At 39.8% G+C, this 17,556-nt stretch overlaps 1 protein-coding gene and 1 long non-coding RNA gene across 7 annotated transcripts in view; both read right to left on the bottom strand.

Annotated features, from left to right (window-relative positions):
* Positions 1-8,362: 8,362 nt before the first annotated feature.
* Positions 8,363-12,614, bottom strand: LOC129604973 (uncharacterized). The gene is made up of 4 exons (XR_008696385.1): positions 11,118-12,614; positions 10,638-10,731; positions 9,648-10,429; positions 8,363-8,693 (listed from the first exon to the last, which is right to left on the bottom strand). It is a non-coding gene; the product is annotated as an uncharacterized LOC129604973 (long non-coding RNA).
* Positions 12,615-13,970: 1,356 nt separating this feature from the next.
* zbtb44 (zinc finger and BTB domain containing 44) overlaps positions 13,971-17,556 on the bottom strand; it is a 29,331-nt gene continuing 25,745 nt past the window's right edge. For 3 of the 6 annotated variants that reach the window (XM_055513747.1, XM_055513750.1, XM_041073423.2), the window contains exon 7: positions 13,971-17,472. The gene's annotated coding sequence lies outside the window, so the exon portion shown is untranslated. Of the gene's footprint in view, positions 17,487-17,556 lie in introns of all 6 variants that reach the window. The other 3 variants (XM_055513749.1, XM_055513748.1, XM_029172484.3) reach the window with 3 other exon arrangements.

Here is a 17,556-nt window from a genome sequence, read left to right as displayed (position 1 = left end):
TTAAATAGTCATAATTAACCATTCAAATTGGTGCTTTTATTATGAAAGGATTTAGAGGGAGTGTGTGAGTATTTACTTAATTATCAAGTAGTCTTTAAACAGTCATAATTAACCATTCAACAGCATAAATAGTGCTATTAAAGCTAATTCATTCCATTGATACTTTTATTTTAAAAGAATTTAGAGGATGGGGGGTGTGGGTAATTGTGTAACTGTCAATTAGTCTCGATAGTCAAAAGAAACCATTCAAAGGCAAAAATGGTGCTATTAAATTGAATTGGAGCTTTTATTTTGTAAAGATTTAGAGGAAGCATGTGTCAGTAATTACGTAACTGTAGCGTAATTCACTAATCAATAAGAAGCATGGGACTGCTGTGGACACTGGGCATCAGGAGTTTGACCTGTCAATCAAACTGTTTCTAAGATCAGTCCCTCATCTACTGCAGCTGTCCCGTTGTCATGGAGATGAAAGGCAGGAAAAATCAGGCTCACCCTGCTCTGTAAAAGTTTGGATTCACCGCTTATAAACAGGCTTGTTCCGACTAAACTATAGTAGTTATCACAAAAATAAACTTCACTTTATAAATCCCAAGGCTTTAATGAATAGCTAGTATAAATTTTAGGTTTGAGGAGCAAAGACTGTGGCCACAGTCGCAATTTCAAAATGTGTCTCCTTGCGTTCCTACCAAACATCTGCCAAAACTTATCATTAGAGTCAATGAGGAAAATTTTTGATCTCTGAGCTTTGAGGGCGACAGCGACTAAAGTGTAGGTCTGATGGCTTAGCCAGAGACATCATTAGAATGAAGACAAGTATGACTACGATTTAGTAAAAAAAATTACGTTGATAGAATGCAGTACACACTAAAAGTAAGTTTTTTAAAGTAAAAAAATGAAATTTAACAAAAAACACCCTGTATTTTAACGCTCACAAATTGAAAACTATAGAAGATGCGGGGACGCTGATTTAAACAGATAAAGTTAAAAGATGATAGATGCTTTTGAAGTTGAAATGACGTTTCTACTCCAAAGTATGACGATGACAGACGCTGATGAACAGAGCCAAGTTGACAAAAAGTTGAACGATGATTCCCTTAGACGACCAGTATAAAAAAAACATGAAAAAAGTTGAACAATAAAAGTTGAAAGGCTGAAAACGTGAAAAGTAAGAGCCCCCATCTCCTAAAGATGACGCACGTTTAGAACATTGAACAACGTTTCTACGATCAAGCAATGAGATGATGAAACCGACCGAAAAATGGCGCGAAATAAGAAGTAGAACTAAAATGCACAGTGAATACTTTCATGCTGAATGTATTGCCGAAGAATTGCTAGAAATAGCTGAAAATTAAAAAAAAAACATATCTTTCTTGCCACTGGGCCAAACCAGCTGCTTAAATCACTGCTTAGAGTGGCTGTATAGATCTTACTCTAAAAACTAAAACTTTCTAAAAGTTCTTTATTTCTGATATAGATTACTAACATAGTGATACATTAATGATATAACTCACTTTATCTGGGAAATACAAGTATTTATACGATAATTTGATTGCATAAACATACCTCAAACACGAATTGAACCTGGATCTCCCACTCCAGAGTCAAGAACTTAAACCATTGAGGTACTGGACATAACAGCTGCAAGATGACTTGGCTGAAGAGTTTCCTCCAGATGGAAAGAACTCCTTAGTGATTTTCACGTGTTTATTTTATTAAACAAAGACATGAGGGTTGCAACAGTCTCAAAACGCTAAACCTAAAGCAAATGAGAACATTTTAATACAAAATCATGCATCAATCATTGCAATTTCAATTTTAACACATCGTAGTGGCTCACACCAGTTAGTCACGCCATGAGCCGCTAAGGCCGTTCTTGTGTTTGTAGTCTTATAGTTAAAGTTAGGATTCAAAAAATTGTATACCTTTGGAGTCACCTGAGTGAGGGGATTGTGTGTGGGAGTGACGATCAACGAGCAGTGATTTGTTGGATGTGTTAAAAACAAATGTGTCTTGCTTTCTACAAAGGGAGCTCACCAAGAAGTGCAATTATTCTCTGTTGATTTGTTTGCACTGAGCAACTGAGACATGGATGATTTAACTCCAAAACACAAAGGATTTAATTTTATTTGTTTAATGTTGCAGTAGTCTAAAAGTGTTAACCAAATGTGTGTAGTTAAATACAAAAAAAAAGCAAAAATGATTTTTCTACCGTAGGCAAAAGAACAAAGCTGAAGAGCATTCTGTGATTAAAAAACAATTTAAACTAAATAAGTATTGTAATTAAACATAAAGATCATTCTCTTAAGTCAACATGAAGAGCCTAATCCAAAAATTGTTCAATATTCATTGCAAGCGTCACTCCTATTAACACCACGTTCTGTCATGGTGCATCACCCACAATGCATTGTGCTATAAATTTGCATATATTGTTGAATGCTGTAATGTGAATCAATTCCTTAAAAACATCCCTTCAACTATTAGAAAGACCAGGTAGTTTAAAAAAGCTTAATGTCTACACCTGCTCTCATGGAGAATCAGGAGTGCAATGAACTCATTAGTAATGCATAGAGCATGAAATAAACAATCTTATCATGTTTATTTTCTTAAACAAACGCTTGAAATTTGCAACAGTGCCAAAATGCTGAATAAGAGACAAAATACCAGCACCTAGAGATGTCCAACTCGAGACCTCCCACTCGACTCAGCGTCGATCTTTTGAAGCGGAAGTGTCGTCAAGCAAAATCTCGATCGCGTTCCGAATCACGTGACCAAGGAGAGCGAGAGGTGTCGATACGTCACGTGACTGCCGAGCGGCTTATGTGCGGTTTGAACTGTTGTTTTAATATGTCAGAGCTTCATAGTGGCAAGCGGTCCGCAGATGATCTATAAGATGATAGATGATCTAGATAGACAAGTTTCACATTACAGACATCTGTAATGTATTTATGACAAATTCAAAATGTAATTAAAGACTAAAACTACATTTTGACAAGTCGCAATTCCAATATGATATCTTTATTAGTCAGACATCAGTGCCGTGCAAACGGCTCCTCTCTAAAGCTGGAGAGGTGGTGAGAATGTGATTAAAGTCATGTTCTGTGGAAAAATAAAATGAAATAAAGGTCTTTGATTAAACTAACGGACAAACATGTCTCCTCAATGTATTAATAAAGCAAAGTTGCAGAAGAACAAATACAGCTCTAATAACATCGGACATCAAACATATTTGCCACATCAAGGCTACTTATACATTATTATCCAGAGAGAAACACAATTACACACCTTTGATTAATTAAGTTTTATTTGACAATAAAACATGGACTGTGATCCTGAACAACCACGTATCAGAGAGGGTTTGATGGTCAGTCTGCTCAAGCAGTTCTCACGCACAACCAGCAGATGTCGCTGTTCTGACTGTGTCGTGATGGTGTCGAGCAATGTGTCGATTTCAGCCCAACTGTGTCATAGTTGCTCAGTGATTCATGAGGCTTCGATTTCGCCATCTCTACCAGCACCTCTACTCGCTTTGTAGAAAGCAAATACCATTTACTTTTCACACAACCAACAAATCACTGCTCGTTGATAGTCACTCCCACACACATCGTCTCACTCAGGGTGTACCACACCGTGAGTGAGACAAAAGGAACACATTACAATTATAAGTGAACAAGATGCTAAATAATTTCACCAAAATTATACAGTTTTTTGAATCCTAACTCTAACTATAAGACTACAAACACAAGAACGGTTGTTTTACCCATAAGCCTTAGCGGCTCAGGGCGGTACTTACTGCTGTGAGCCACTACAATGTGTTAAAATTGAAATTGCAATGATTGAGGCATGATTTTGTAATAAAACATTCTCATTTGCTTTAGGTCCACCGTTTTGGGACTGTTGCAACTCTCAAGTCGTTGTTTGAACCAATAAATATGTTATATTCTCACACACACACACACACACACACACACACACACACACACACACACACACACACACACACACACACACACACACCTCTTCATCTTCAGCTACAGTGAGTCCTCTTTCAACTACAGTATATACTGTGGTTCAATGGCTTCAGTCCTTGGCTTGCACCTTTTGTTTTGCAGATCTAATCAGCTATACATTCAACTCATTAGCTCGTTTAAGTAATGTTTCAACTGATTGATTACAAATAGTTAATTAGATATAATATAGCAATATTTCTGCTTTCAAGTAGTTTATTTCTCAGCTTTTCCATTAGTGTGTATTGCGTGAGCTAGAGTGCGTTATGTCACAGCTAAAGTGCGAGGGAACGCTTTTTAAAGATAGAACTTCTGTCTTTAACTCCTCACTACAGACACAGTTTTTACTCAGCTCTATGCATATTACTGATTACTTCATTACACTGTTTGATTGTTTAGTAATTAATCAGACACTTCCTCTGAATCTTTCAAAAGAAAAGCACCAATCCAACTTTTAGCTTTAATAGGACTATTTATGCTTTTGAATGGATAATTGAGACTAGTTAATGAGAGTATTTTATATTTTAGCTATTAAGCACACACAGCTTCACATCCTTTCAAAATAAAAGCCCTAATCCTGATCTTTCGCTAAAGATAACAATAGTTCTGCTTTGAACAGGTTTATTATGACTAGTTATTTAGACTAATATACTGTTTAGCAAACACCTGCACAGGCCTTTTCAATATTCTTTCAAAATAAAAGTACCAATCCAAATTTTTAGCTTTAACAGGACTATTTATGCTATTAGATGGGTAATCGTGACTGGTTAATGTGACTGTTTTACAGTTTAGCTATTAAGCACACACAGCTTCTCCACATCCTTTCAAAATAAAAGCCCCAATCCTGATTTTTAGCTAAAGATAGCAATATTTCTGCTTTACTACTACTACTACTACTACTACTACTACTACTACTTTCAAAATAAAAGCACCAATCTAAATTCTTTAGCCTAAATATCGCTTTTGCGCATTTGACTAGTTTATTATGACTAGTTAAAGGTCCATGCGCACGCTTTTTTCATGCTCCACATTGCTAAAGAATTGGACTTTGATGTCTCAGTAAGGTGTCTAACTTTTCATGCCAAAAAGCGCTGTAGATTGCCCACACGGCCCGTCTGAAAATGTGTGTTTTAAGCTCTCGTCCACAACGCTCTATTTTCGGAGTGTGTCGGAAGCCAAACTGATCACCACACCTCTTTGAGGAAGCGCATAGCCGTGGGAATCAAACGTCACGGTCACTGAATCCATTGTAACAGCGACACTGGCTGACTCGTTCTCGTAGTGAAGTTCAACCTTATGTTTGATCCAAAATCTGACTCTGAAGTCGAATGGGAGGCTGTTGACGTGGTTACACTTCGACTGGCGCAAGGTACGTCTAACTGGCAGATTCACGTTTAATTTAATTTATTGATTTATATAATACGCAACTTGATTAGCTGCTAACGCTAATACTAATGGTTGCAAATTAGCAGCCTGAATTAATACAACAGAATATTTATAACACGACTACAGCTTGTTTGGGAGCATAGCTTGATAAACGAATATAAACTCATTTTTACATGTTTTTTTTATATCTCGTTTTGCTGCTGTGAAAATATTTTTTTTATAATGGGATCTTCAGCTGCAGCTTATATTTTGCCGTATTTGTCTGTAATTAAGTGCCAATGTAGGAACAGTGAATGCCTACAGAGGCATGGTGTGACAGCAACTATGCTGTCAAGATATTGCATGTGTTTATTACTTTTATTAATAAATTAAAATTTCGATAAATCTTACCTCAAGACGCCTATACTAGTTGCCAAACCTACTGTCATGTATGGTTGATGATCCAGGACTGGAGCCAGTATGATTGAATGTGTATTCATAACAGAACACATTTAATATACAGTATATCAGACAATTACACATGCATGGAATAAATCAGTATCTCAGAAATTCATAAAAAACTTCAGAGCATTTTACTATTTACAGATTAATCATAATGTACCTGGGAACTCGGGTTTATAAACATAGTTTTGTTTCTAAATACATATTGACCTAATATATTTTTAATTGCTTTTAGTATGGTTGATATGATATATCAAGTGCTAATATATAACTAAAAGAAATGTAGTTATTGTTTTTTTCAGTACTATGTCTGTGTGTATCTCAAGTTGTTGCAGGTTTCTAGCCTAGAAGTCTTGTCAGCTGGTGCTGGGGACTTCTAGAGCAAAGAGTCCAAGTCATCCCACCTTCCCTGGTCTGGATCAGGGCAGTGTTTCCTGAGGGACAAGGCACCTATGTTGGACTTAGACCACCTGTGAAACACCTAAATTATTGGTTTTTTTGGCAATACCTCAATAAAAGCTGAAATATTATAAAACATTTGTCTGTTTTCCCTCATTAGGTATATACATACAAAAATAGTTCAGTGAAACAGCAATAGTCAAAGCCAACTTTATTTTTAACCAATGCACCAGCACTATAATGCTGGATAAGTTACATCCAAGTTCAATTTGCAGACCACAAAATGAACGGGTAGGATTCATAGTTATGTTGAAAGCATTGCTTCTGGAGTGGAACAGGTACAGTCGTAAGCAGTTGGCTGGGGAGATGTGAAGATCTGTTTTGTCTTCACGTGTTGGAAGACATCGGAAGCACTGCAGCTGCTGTACAGATGGAGGATGCAGCTGTTTTCCTTGACACCACTCTAGAAGGTATAAAGAATAGCAGATTAATGAAATGACCAGTATTTCCTATGTATCTCACAACCTTTACAGATCTAAACAATAAATAGAGGTACAGTAGTTAGATCAGTTTTAAAGGAGTCATATCATGCTTTTCATTCTAAAAAATATTAGACTTTGATGTCTCAGTAAGGTCTGTAAATTTTCATCCCATAAAACCCTTTAGATCGTCCACACTGCCCCTGTCAATGTGTGGTTTTCACTCTCCATCAGCAAACGCTGTGTTTTCTGGGCGTGTCGCAAGCGAAGCTGCTCATCACACCTCTGTGCGGAAGCGCATACTTTTTGTTTTTTTTTTTAAATTGGCTCCATGGATACGAGCCACCGCACGGTTACGATACAATAGGTGGCAGTAGTGCGACATTGAGAACGCAATCCACCGCAATCCTCCACAGAAGAAGAAGACCCACTACAGGACTGCACGACATTAGTCAGCTGGTTCGTAGCGTAGTGGAACCATACGTCTACGATCCCGAATCTGACCCTGAAGCTGAAGAGGAGGCTGTTGAAGTCACCACATTTCGGCTGATGCAAGATGTGTCTCATTGGTAATGTCGCATTTACTTCAATTTAATTGATTTATGCAAAGTGACAAGCGGTTGCTAATGCGTATGCTAAATGGCGTGTGCAGCTTCAATATTCACAACACGACTTACCTGGAAAACTCTCGTTAATAGATAACACTACTTTAGCTTACATTATACAAAAATAAGTTTGAGAGCATAGCTGAAATAATATAAATACATTTTACATTTACACATTTCACTGTTTTTGTCTTACTTGTGCTGCTGCTCTGACATAATTTTATTTAAAAAATGTGCATTAATATTTAGAGCAATCACTGCATGACCTTCCTGGGAACAAAAAGCATCGGTTCAAATTATATATTGACCTAATGTATTTTTACTGTTTTTAATTATGTTTTGTCATTGATAAATTTGACAGTAATATGTCTCTGTATCTAAAGTTGTTACAGGTATCTAGTCTACAGAGGCTAGTGAGCTGGTGCTGAGGATTCCTGGGGTGAAGAATTTGAGTTGCCATCTCTTCATGCTTGGGTTGTAGATGAAGGCAGTTTCCTGATGGATAAAACACTAAAACACTCATAGTATGATTGATGTAGACCACCTGTAGAATAACTCCTTTACCATTTGAGTAAAAATTTGTGAGTGCAACACCCATTAAGAATTTTTTTAACTTTATAATTTATATGAGTTTTATTTATGGCTTACCATAATTAGAAAGAGAAAAACATGTAATTTCAATACTATGATTTCCTAAATAAAAGTGTTTTCCCTTCAGAAACAGAGTTCAGTGAAATACATAATAGTTAAAGCCAACTTTATTGTAAACCAAAAAAATACACCACTACTCCAAAGCTAGAACAAACTGTTACCTTCACACTCCAATGTGCAATGTATAGGTTACTGAGTTAATTAAGAGGTCTGGGGGTTTGAGGTCAGAAGCTTTTGCAGGGCCCTGCAGACGAAATGCATGAAAGTAGGGTAAACAGGGAGATGTGGTGATCCTTGTTCTCATCACTATTTGGAAGACTGAGCGGAAGCAGTCCTCTACCAGATGGAAGCTGTGGCTGTCCTCACCATCACCTCATCAAAACAAAGGGTACTGCAATCAGAATTGTAGATTAGTGAAATGTTCATTATTATGTAGGTCAAAACCTTCTCTAATGTAAGAACACACAATACCAGACAAAAAATTAAACCAAACAAGAGGACAGGCCTGTCTGTGCTAAAACAACAGATAAACAGTTGTTACAATTCAAATATAAAATCTAAACAGTATATACCAATTAAAATCTTCTATTACCTATCTTACTGTTGGTACATACAAACTTACATACCTTCACTCCTGAGCTGGGCAGCAGATGTCTGTGTACCAACAGTCTGCAGTGATTTCTCTGTTTGACAGCCTCCTTGCATGTGGGCAACTGGGATTTGCCCTCCTACAGTATAGAAAAGACTGTTACATTTACTGTAAATTGTATTGGTCCTACAAATATAATGGCTATGGTACAAGCTATCGGTAACTGACCAGATAAGCAGCAGGTATTGTAGAGATGTGACTAATTAGCAACTAAGCTTGAAACACAACACAGTAATCATTCCAACTAATCATGTTAGAATTTGATAGAACAATGACATAACCCAAAATCACAAGTTGATTTAGCCTGTGACACAGGACGGGGTAATAAACATAACCGCGTTCATCTGCAGGTTCTTTTTGTAGCGATCGACCAGCTGTAGCTCTAAAGTGCAAAGGCCTAAAGACATGCTAATGGCTAACGCAACACAAACAGGAGCGGCAGCACGTCAACAGGACAAAAGCTCGATCCACCGTTTCCTGCCTGTCGCCGATCGAAGGCCCATCGCTATTAGCTGTTCCCCACACAGGTGTGTGGTTGCACCAACTCAGATTAGCACATTTGAAAGGGACAAAGGCTCGGTTGACTCACTGTAGCCGTTAGCGACGCTAGCGATTAGCTTGTCTCACATGTGGGTTACTGCATTTTAAACAGACCCAACTAACATATTTAGATATCACAAGTATCAAGCACAAATTTACTACAGCGAGCTAGATCCACCGCTTCCTGTCTGTCACCGCTGGAAGGGCGATAAAGATCAGCTGTTCCCCGCAGGTGTATGAGATTACAGAAAAAGGACAGACGCTAGACCCACCGCTCCCTGCCCGTAGCCGCTCGATGCCGTTAGTCATTAGCTTTTCTCCACACAGGTGTGTGGCTGCAGGAGCCCACATGAGCACATTTGAAGGGGACAAAGGCTCGACTGGCTGTAGCCGTTAGCATAGCTAGCTAGTAACTTGCCCCACACATAGGTTACTACATTTAAACGAACAAACTAACATTTTAAAACATTATAAATATCAAGCATGTACTTACTGCAGTGAGTGGATGACGGACTTTAGGAATAGGTCCTTTTTTTTTCCAACAGGAGCCGTGAAACAAATCCAGCATTGTACGCACCCTCGTTTGAAATGCACATACGTATAAATGCTGAGGCACTGTTTCTGGCACCGGTCCGTTAAAAATAAAAGTGACCCACAAATCCTCACTTGTTGATCCCTTGGTAAAGTGAATAGACTTTGGTGTTGGTTAGAACACCTAAGAACCGAACTATTTCTATGGGAGGACTTGGGCGCTGCCGTGCTGGTCTGTTCACGGTGAGTGAGAGGGGGGAAATGGCGGAAGTCCAGTTTTGGTTCGGGATCATTGTGGGGGTGGTGGTTCAGGATTTGCAAGGAGAACTTTCAACCAGTATGACGAAACCTGGGGAACGGTCTCAGAACAGTAGATATCTCTCTCCATTGGATGAGAAAATTTACGTTTTCAAAATGTGAAAAAAGCAGGAAATGCATTTCTACCGTGCTCAGTGTGTGTATATGTGACCCATAGAGTCATAGGGACGCTCCAAAATGTCTAAAAAGTGGATTTTGCATGATATGGGCCCTTTAATGGTGTGTGGAGCAAACACGTTTTCAACTTATTTTATAGTACTGGTTTGTTAAATCTTAGCATGACATTAATGACCTCCTTTCTGTCAAGTTGCTCAAACTCTGCTCAGAGGTCCGGTGGGACAGGGATGTTTACAAGGTCCTCCATAGAACAACCTGAGTCCAGCAGGACTTTATTGAAGATGGTCTCCATCACATTTTCCACATAATCTGCACCATAACACTAGAGTTACAAATTACCCGTCAACAGACTAAAATATCAAAAAAAGGTGACCAACTACATACAGAGTAAATACATAGGCAATAATATAGATCAGATTATGAATGCCACAACTACTGAAATGTGAAATGCAAAATCTCTGTCAAATAAAACTGCATATTGGCCAAAAAAGATTATACGGCTGTTAAATGTACATACCTTTGCTCCTGAGGTGAGCACTCTTCTACAAGGTAGCCGCGTGTCAGTTTGAGGAAGCAACCTCCTCGCGTTTCGGTAGCTGGCATGCGTCAGCCTGTATAAAAAAATACGTCACGTTTACAGCTAAAGTAGCTGACTAGGTAAGCAACAACACACATGTTAGACTTAGATAGAACCTGCCATAACCCAAATTCACGGGTCTATTCGGGCTACAACATACACACAACAGGCTCGGTAGTAATTAGAAACACAGCTGACTCTCACAACTTACTAGCGCTAGCCGCTAACGCTAGCCACTAACGCTGCGCTACTATCGCGCTAGCAGCTACAATGTGAGCTGAGTGAATCTCTCTCTGTCGCTGTAGCTGTTAGATTCAACGGTTCTAGCAATTAACATTCCCTACACAGGAGGGAAGCTACATTATAAACAGAGAAACCTCTGGAGTACATACATCAAATAAGTATCAAGCATGTACTTACATTTGGGGAAGCAGCAAGTGGGCGCTTCTTCAACATGAGTGACTTCTTCTTTTGTCTTTAAAATGGCGGGTGGCAACCAACTTAAAGGTAAATTAGCGCCACCTCCTATGGTAGACTGCGCAGTGAGTGACTTCTTTTGTCTGTGACTGGAGGGACTGAACTGAAATGTTTCAGGTATATTTAGGGGTCCAGGTTTGTCTGGGGGGGCGAAGCTGGTTCTGTGATTGGTCAGCGCAAATGCAGACGTATCGAGGCCGCCAAATTTGAAACGATGGTTCTTGAACCGGATTGGATAAACTCTCAAAAATGTGAAATAAGTAGGGGGCGTACTTCTAACACACCAGGAGTGTCTTAATATGACCCAGGGAGTCAAATAAACGTACCAGAATGTCCAAAAAGTGAATTTTGCATGTGCAGGCACCTTTAATGAAACTATTTTACTGTTTAGCAATTATCTGCACACACTTCCTTTAGAGCTTTAACTTCTATCAATTTAAATTCAAATACTTGTTCTGAAGCAAATTTCAGACGTATTAAATATTTCCAAAACGTTGAGCTACTCATTCAGCTCTTGAAATTAAAACTATTTAATTACAATATTTAGCCATTTTGATACATTTGGCTATATTTCAACAAATTAAGCAAACCTTTACACACTTCCTTGATTTTTGTCATGGAACAGCAGAGAGAGGACCCAAATGCACAGCGCCAAGGCAGCAGACAGATGGTACGGAACAGGGTCGATGACGAGATGAGCGGAACGCGCAGACATGGATTCACTAACAACGATCTGGCGGATAACTGTGGTGACTACTGGTGCTTAAATCCGGGTGGCTGATTACTGATCTGAGACAGGTGTGTGTAATGAGGACTGGGAGTAAAGCGGAAACTAACACGATGAACAGAAACCGGAAGTCCTTCAACATAAAACAGGAAATGAAACTGGAACCAAAAACATGACAACTAAGACCTTTCAAAAATAAAACTGAAAACAAGACCAAAACCTGACAGTACCCCTCCCCCTAGGGCGTCTACCACGGCGCCCACAGAGGCCCCCCCCCCAACCAAGGCAGGCGGAGGGTGGTCTCAGGAGGAGGGACCGAATCCCTCCCCGCCCGGGCACACAAGCAGGGTGGGCGGAGGGAGGACCGGAGGAGGATCAACACAAGGGTTCATTATGAGTCCACATAAAACAGAAGCAGAGAGTTCAACAGAGTTCATCCCAAAGGACTCCATGGGACCCAGAAACTCCCTCCCAAGGAGGGTGGTGACGGGGAGAGCGGCCCGACTCCGGAGCCGCTGAATGGGAACGGCACACAGGGTACCCAGGGGCGAAAAACGGGCTCTGGGAGGCCGGCGCCGAGTCCAGCTTCCGCCAGAACCCCACAGGGAACAACGGCTTCCTCCAGGCGGTTGATGCTCCAGGAGGCTGAGGGGTCGAGGCGGGCGGTGGCGGCAGACCCCGCGCCACCGCAGGACAGGGCGCAGAGGACACCTCCAGAGGCAGGACCGCCGAGGTGGCCGACGACGCCAGAGGCAGCGCGACCCCCGCGGCAGGCGGCAGGAACAGGAACTAGAACAGCGTCCGCGACATGACTGGGCTGAAGCCTGAGCGCGACATGACTGGGCTGAAGCCTGAGCGCGACATGGCTGAGCTGGGACCTGAGCGTGACAAGGCTGAGCTGGAACCTGAGCGTTACAAGGCTCAGCTGGAACCTGAGCGTGACAAGGCTAAGCTGGAACCTGAGCGTGACAAGGCTGGACTGGAACCTGAGCGTGACAAGGCTGGACTGGGCTCTGAGCGTGACATGGCAAACTGGAACCAAAAACATGACAACTAAGACGTTTAAAAAATAAAACTGAAAACCTGACAATTTTAAGCAGTTCTCTAATTTCAGGAAATCTTTTTCAAGTTTCCTCCATTTGAAATTCAACTACCTTAGCTTCTTCTGTAAATTTTCAGCACTGTTTAATCAATTCCTATTTCTCCTTAGATACATTCAACTATGCTTTACATGTTTGAGCTATTTTCATCTGTTTTAAATGTTTCAGCTACTTTCAGTAATTCTTCAGGAATACATTCAGCTTGGAAGCATTCACTGTGCATTTTCTTATGGAATGCTTTATGTAGTTATTATTAAATTTGTTCTTCCGTGCGTTTTTCCGCAGCTACCTCCTCCCGCATCCTTTGAGCTACAGAAACCATCGCAGTATCAAAATGTTCAGCCTTTTAAGGAACAGTGTGCGCTATTACTTTTCTCATTCATATGTTTTTTAAGTTATTAAGCTTTTTTCAACTTTTTTTCCCCCATTGAAATGAATGGAAGAAGGATTTCAAATGCTCTTCGGCTGTGTCTACTTTCAGCTTTAACTACTTCAACACACTTTAAGCTACAGACACCATTTAAACTACAAAACAATCTTCAACTATTAATGTCTTGTTTAGCTTTTTGATATCTATATCATATATATATCTATATATATATATATCAGTTTTCACTCTATCAATGTATTTTCTTCACTCGTTTGTAGTCATACTTGTCTTCTTACCAATGATGTGCCTGGCTAAGCCATCAAAACTGTACTTTAGTCTGGATCTGCCTCAAAGCACAGAAAGTTCCAGAAATCCTACCATTCACTCCAATGGAAATGGACTTCTGGGTAAAATCACAGAGGGACAGGCATTTTTAAATCACGACTGTGGCCACAATTTTCAATCCTGAAGCATAAAACGCACACCAGGTGCTCATTGAAGCCTTGGGATTCATAAAGTGAAGTTATTTTTGTGATAACTGTTAGGGAAATTGTTAGTTCCCTCCGTAAATCTTAAATAAAGCAGACACAATCGGTTGAGACCTTCTTCAGGATTTTACTTGCAAGGAGTGAGCAGTTTACAGCAAAGGCAACTTCCTCTCACTGAAGAGAAGACAAGGATTCAGCTCATAATATGTATTGCATTCTGGGAGGTGCATAGTCACACAGTACGTAGGAAATATTCTCTGCACAAAGCAAGCATTGGGCACATCAGATAAGGATGCTACACACTGGTACTCCCTATTTCTTGCAGAGCAGAAGGGAGAAAACTTCAAGGCTATAGCACAGCTAACAAGGCTTCAGCAAAATATGTTTCAATGATTAAATGCAGTATTTTTTCAACATTTTCCTCCTGTTTAACATTGAAACATTCATTAAACAATCATGCATACATCAGAACAGCACAACGTCTTTTGATTTTGAGTGCAGTCATCATAAAACATGGAATAAATGTTAGAACATCGGAGGTAGGGTCAAAAGCACAGAAGCACAATATTTACAGCTTAGCGTCCATTTCCGTCGACATCGTGGAGGTTCACTTTACAGTTATCAAGCTTTAAAGTTGTATAGTGTATTTGTTGAGAGTGCATGACTGTGCACACCCTGAGAAGGCCTTGATTCACCAGCCTGATGATCATGGCCCTCAAACAGGGAATTACGCACAACACTATCAGCATCAGAACCAAAAGAATCAGTAGAATCGGTCCAAAAATCTTCATCATAATGTCAGTCCATGTGCCAGACCTAAACCAACCAGGATTTGTCCTTCATTACGTCAGCCGCCTGCACATTGGATATGTGCTGTAGGTCACGGAGTGCCTGTTGAGTCATTCAGTAATTTATGGTTTCAGCTCTTAGCATGTTTGTTCCTACCCCCAACCTTGGAAATTGGGATAGTGCCACTTTCTGGCCTGTAGTCCAGAGCTTCTTGTCCATGGGGACGTCTGATCCCCAGATCCGATCACTTTCCTTCAGATCAAGCTCTCGCTTCCGTAGCCGTCCCTTGGAAGTCGTCTGCTATGGTGTTATCACGTAGGAGCCATCTGAAACATAAACAGGGGCACAGCGTCCTACCCAATTGGGTGGAAGATGCACATAGATTGTGTGCCCACAAACATAATTGATATCAGACTGTGGGAGAGTCCCCATGAAATCAGGACCGTCATAATAAGAGACACACTGAACCAGTAAAGTTAAGAGTGCTCTGTCTTCATTTAACAATACCACGTGTTAGTGTGATACTGGTCAGGAGGTTTCTCCTCATCCTCACTGAGGTTTGGGAGTGGCCTAGCATCAATCAACAGTACAAGGGCAGTTAGTACAACTCCCGTGGCTGGACAGTGTCCCCTCATAGTATCTCCTTATGAGAATGTCCCCTAAGTGAGAGAAGGTACCGCTGGTTTCTTCACTGCCGTTGAGACGACCAGTGCTCTAAATGCTGCTGACCCCCTTTGTAGGCAGACTTTTCCTCTCCCTCGGTTGGGTTTTTTCTCACGGACAATACTACTTGGTTGCCTGTACCTGTTGTCTTTTACAGTGTGTGTTGTGTATCCACCGGGAGATGCCTTCGACTTTGCAGGCTGTAGGTGTTGTCAGCGTCACTCTATACGGGCCTTCCCACCGGGGTGAGGTCCAGTTCTTGCGCTTTATGACTCTGGTGAACACCCAGTCACCAACCTGCAGTGGTCCCTCCTGTGGGCAAGGCACATCTTGAAAAGCATTTTCAGAAAAACATTTCTTGTGATGTTTTAACACCTTTGACATATGGAAGGCATTGGAAGGGTTGTTAAATTTAAATATTGTTCTGATTTGCACAAATGGTGCATAGAGGAGATTATTACATAAATCACTGATGCAGTAGGTGAGTTAATGTAGCAATAGGAAGTTAACGGTTCTGGTTATATAGTCTGATAGCAGCAGGTAGGAAAAATCTGTGTTGTCCGTTTTCACTATAAATTCGATCTGGTAACCCAAATCGTATTATATCTTTTACTAGAGTTTTTTCTACAGCTGGTGAATCATTAGTAGTTGTGGGGAACACCTTTACCCATTTGGAAAAAAGGTTAATAATTGTCAAACGATACTTTTTACATTGACACCTAGTTAATTCACAAAAATCCAATATGCAAATAATGAAATGGATACTCTGCTATAGGGAATGTTCTTCTTGTTTGTCAAATAATTCGTTTAGGGGTTATATTTAGAGCAAGTGATGCATCGGGAACAACATTTTTTTAGAATAATTTGTAAATGCATAAGCAGTATAGTAGTTTGTTTTTTATCCATACCATCCCCCCCGTTGAGACATGGCAAGGCCCGCGTCTCAATATTGCTGCTCCTTTATAGAGGGATGTTGGTAGGACAGGTTCCCCTTGTCAAACATCGTAATAACTTTTCAGCAGTTTGTCCTTTGAGTCCATTTATTTATTTATTTTTATTTTTTTTTTTCACTTTTGAGAGTGCAGTGCATCAAATGGCTATTTTTGCTGGTAGTTGTACCGCTTTTAACAAATTTTTCATTAAATCACCTTCATTATAGTCTGTCCCGTTGATGTCATCATGCCTCTATTTTCCCACTGACTGGTAAATATATGAATAGTTCATTGTGCGTATCTGCTATCAGTATAGATGGTAACTATCTGACCTGAGTCTGCATGTCTCTGTCAGTGCAATTATTCCTGCTGCTTGTGTTCTGTAGTGTGGGGGTAGCACACTACAGAACACAATCAATTATATTATTATTGTATTATAGGCTATTTTTTATATTGATATAAAACAATTATTAAATTATATCTATTATATAGTTTCTATAATATTTCTATCATTTCCATTAGTGCTAGTGCATTTTCATTAATATTTTTTATGTCTTCACTTAATTTGTTCCATACTTATACACCCCTTTAGTGTTTATTTTTAATTCAAAATTTTGTTGTGCATATAGCATGAATTTTTAACTGGTCCCTTTATTATATTCCCCATCTTGTTCTTTTAACTTTTTCAGTTATCACAGTTATTTTATCCATCAAATTTTTTACACAATTCTACTTTTTTAAATTTCCATCAAATCCAAATTTCTTTTTCCACTATGGTAAGTTATGTATATATTATTATAGTCGACTGAGAATGTCTTTTAGACATGTATTTGGAATCACCTTCAAGGTTTTCACCCTTAGTGTTCTTTAATTTGCTTCACTACGAGGATTGAGATCAACGATCAGTCACAGCGTTCACAGAGATCATCGACTGTGCCAAGCTTCTACAGGAACTAGTTTCCTGCGGACACAGCTGTCTGAGCAAACCAACCTCTCAATTTTGATCTCAATCAGACACACAACACAAAAGGTCTCTGAGTCTTCCTCTAAGAAGTTAAAATTCACTTAGAGACCGACAAACAATAACACTTATTTATATAGTCTGATTTACTCCAGCTGATCACAGAGTTTACGTTGACACCGTCAGGTTTCCACTCTGCCGCTGCTTCAATCAGACAAACTATCATTAATCTATTTTACGAGGACCCCGTCCTCTTTTACCTCGTGACCTTGTCACGGAACTCTTCTGAAGACCCAGTCTTCTTTTACCTCGTGAGCCACTCACGGAATTCTTATGAGGACCCGGTCCTATT

The sequence above is a fragment of the Betta splendens genome, chromosome 13 (genome assembly GCF_900634795.4).
Source record: "Betta splendens chromosome 13, fBetSpl5.4, whole genome shotgun sequence".
NCBI classification, from domain to species: domain Eukaryota; kingdom Metazoa; phylum Chordata; class Actinopteri; order Anabantiformes; family Osphronemidae; genus Betta; species Betta splendens.
The sequence above is the reverse complement of the archived record's forward strand: the minus strand, read 5'-3'. Positions and strand labels throughout refer to the sequence as shown.